The 3,376-nt window shown below is 36.4% G+C and overlaps 1 protein-coding gene across 1 annotated transcript in view; it reads left to right on the forward strand.

The window, feature by feature from the left end:
• The window catches only part of Tmprss11d (transmembrane serine protease 11D), a gene marked incomplete at its 5' end in the record, with an annotated part of 43,710 nt that overhangs the window by 20,371 nt on the left and 19,963 nt on the right, over nt 1-3,376 (forward strand). The window lies entirely within an intron of this gene.

Here is a 3,376-nt window from a genome sequence, read left to right on the forward strand (position 1 = left end):
TAGGATTGAAAGTGCTATCTACATTTTATTCCTTTTGTACACTTCCCATTTGCCACTCAATCTATTGTGGTCTGTCTTCTGGCCACCCTCCAAAAATACAAACTTGAATATTTCAACAACAGCATCCAAATCACAAAATCCAAGAAAAACATGTTAGGCCTACTCATGGTCCTCTGAACACCATGTGGCACTGTTGGCTTGATCTTGAAGTATCATCCCTTGGTTCTTAAGACTCTACAAATCTGTCATCTTCCTGATACCTCTCTAGACTGTCTTTCTCTACTTCTCTGCTAGCTCTAGTTCCAATCCTCATGTTCCTCAGATGTTGCTGCACATGAGGGTGCACTGCAAGCCAAACACCTCAGCTCACATTAACTTGTGTCAGTGGCTTCACAGCCATCCATTTGCTGATTAGTTTTGAAGTGGTGCCTCTGGGTCAGCCCGTTTTCATGTCCAGATATAAATATCCATAGCCATAAATTAAAGACAATATTAATATAGACAGACTGAAGCCTATTATCTCTCCCCCTATCAAGTATGTTATTCTGTTAACATAGCCTATCTCAGTCAGTGGCATTGCCGTCAACCACTACCACTGAGTTTCTCCTTGATCAATATTAAGTGCTTGTGTGTTTGGAGTAGTTATATCTTCCTCTTGCCATCAACCACTACCACTGAGTTTCTCCTTGATCAATATTAAGTGCTTGTGTGTTTGGAGTAGTTATATCTTCCTCATGAATTATTTATTTTATCTAGATTTTTACTTGTCTTTGTACCTATCTAATCGGTGGCTTTTAAAAAATATTTTATTTATTATTTTTATTTTATGTGTATAAATGTTATGCCTGCATGAAGGTAAGTGAATCCATGTCGTGCAGTGCCCATGGAGGACAGAAGAGTCTGTCGTGTCCCCTGGAACTGGAATTACAGACAGTTGTTAGCTGCCATGAGGGTACTAGGATTCAAACCTGGGTCTTCTGCAAGAACAGTCAGTGTTCCTCTCTGCTGAGCCATCTCTCCAGCCCCTAATCGGTGGCTTTTCATCTTAAGCTCTCATGCCTGACATTAAAATGACTATGTTGACTTTTTGTGGTTATTACTTATTTAGTATACCTTTACCGACTTATTTTCAAAATATGTATGTTATTACAGATTTAATGTTTCTCCTACAAGCAGAGAACTATACTGACATTATTATGTTGGATTTTTATTTTTGAGAATTAGTGGTACTCATATGTACATGTGTTTAGGACTGACCACCTAGAATTAAAAAACTGATTCTCTGTCCCTCAGCATCCATCCTGTAGCTTTCCATCTAGAGGTGGGACCCTGGGAAATATCCTGCATCTACATTGGCATATTAGCATTTTTGTGCATTCTAACCAACTTTGGCCTTATCTGGCATATTTAGTTAATTTGCATTTATTGTGACACCATCTACCTTTTGGGTTATTTCTCCCATACTATTTAGTATTCTTTATTCTCATTTACAGTTCTTTTACCTGCTGCCTTGTCTTCTTCTGATGACTAAGTTTTCTTCATTTTGTGTTTTTCTTTCACGAGTTTAGAAGTTTTCCATTTTATTTCCCTTATTTTCATGGTTATCAATAAAATTCGAATGTGGAAAATGGCTTGATATCCTACCTTTCTTCCAAATGAAAGAACTTGAGTTATTATTCGTATTACTATCAATGATGCTCTAGCTCCACCTAATTTCTTTTTGCACATGAGTGTGTTGTGTGTATATGTATATTCATATATGTGTGTGCATATGTGTGTGAATGTAGGTATACGTGTGTGTGTAGGTGTGTGTGTGGAAGCCCAAAATTGGTGTTGGATGTCTTCCTTGGTATTCTCTACCTCATGTTTTGAGGGTCTCTTCCTGAACTTGGAGCCGTCCATTTAAGCTACTTTGACTAGTCAACTTACTCTGGGAATTCCCTGGCTCTGCCTCCTATGTGCTGGCATTACAGGTAGGTCACCACAGCCACCTGACTTTGAATTGAGTTCTGAGCATCCAAACTTTGGTCCTCAAGCTTATGCAAAAATTTATTCACTGATCCGTCTCTCTAACACATCCACCTTTTTTTAAATGCTACCAAATTAGTCATTACAATTATTATCTCACTTGTCAAAGCCCTCATATATGACTTGGTAATTTCTTTGTTTCATATTTCTTCTTATACTTCAAATTCCTTCTCTGGATTCAATTTTCTTCGTATAGAAGTATTTCCTTTATAACGTCTTTCACAAGAGTAATTAGTAATAAAATTGCTTTGTTTTGTTTTGATATAAAAATATGACCTTATTCTAACCTCATTCTCAAATAGTAGTTTAGTGTGGATATAAAATTCTAAGATAATTGCTCTTCTCTTTCAGCACTTAGATTTTATTCCACACTGTCTCCATTCACTGTTAACCCTCTCAGTCAACACATTCTTTGGTAGCTAATCTTTTCTCTATTGTTAACACAATTTCTTCATCTTTGAGCTTAAGTTTTATTGAAATGTATTTGAATTTCTATTTTCTTTTACTTAGGATGCTTCAGACTCATTGTAATCTGAAATTTCACATATGTATGAATTCAGGATAATTCTTATTACCTCTTCTAATATTACAGTTGTTTAGTTTTGTCTGAAGTCTTCTTTAATATTAGTTTAAGTATACAACTGAGTTTACTTGTGTCTCATGTTAATTTCTTTATCTATTGTTCAACTGCAGTTTTTTCATATCAATTTTTTGTTTGTTTGTTTGTTTGATTTTGTCTTTTTTGGTACAGGGTCTCCCTGTAGCCCAAGCTGTCCTGGAACTCACTGTGTAGACCAGGCTGGCCTCAAACTCACAGAGATCCGCCTGCCTCCTAAGTGCTGGGACTACAGGCATGTGCCACCATGCCCAGCTCCTATCAATCTTTTAATTAATTAATTTCTCCTTGGCTTAGACTTCTATTGTGTGTACACAGTTTGTTACATTTTCACTTCAATCAGGATTTTTTTCTATCGGCAAAGCTTTACCACTGGTGTTTTTCATAGTTTGTTCTTCCTTTTTATTTGGTTGGAACAAGGTCTAAATTTCAGCCCAGGTTGGCCTTGGACTCATTTACTGTATCCTGTATATTCTTCCTAAAAGCTTTACTCATATTTATCCATATTATCATTATGGCAACCCATTTAAAATGTGGGGACACGTCAATACAGAGTATTAAGAATTAATGGCTTCTGATGGAGAAAGAATCAGTCTCCTCCAGGGATAAGCTCCTTTATAACTTCTTTCACAAGAGTCAATATCCAATAAGATATCCAATATCAAGCAAGAGGTAAGCCCTAAACACATGTACATAATGTATCACAGTGGACTCAACAGATTATATATATAT

This window comes from Nannospalax galili, unplaced genomic scaffold, assembly GCF_000622305.1.
Source record: "Nannospalax galili isolate Female #2095 unplaced genomic scaffold, S.galili_v1.0 scaffold547, whole genome shotgun sequence".
Lineage (NCBI taxonomy): Eukaryota > Metazoa > Chordata > Mammalia > Rodentia > Spalacidae > Nannospalax > Nannospalax galili.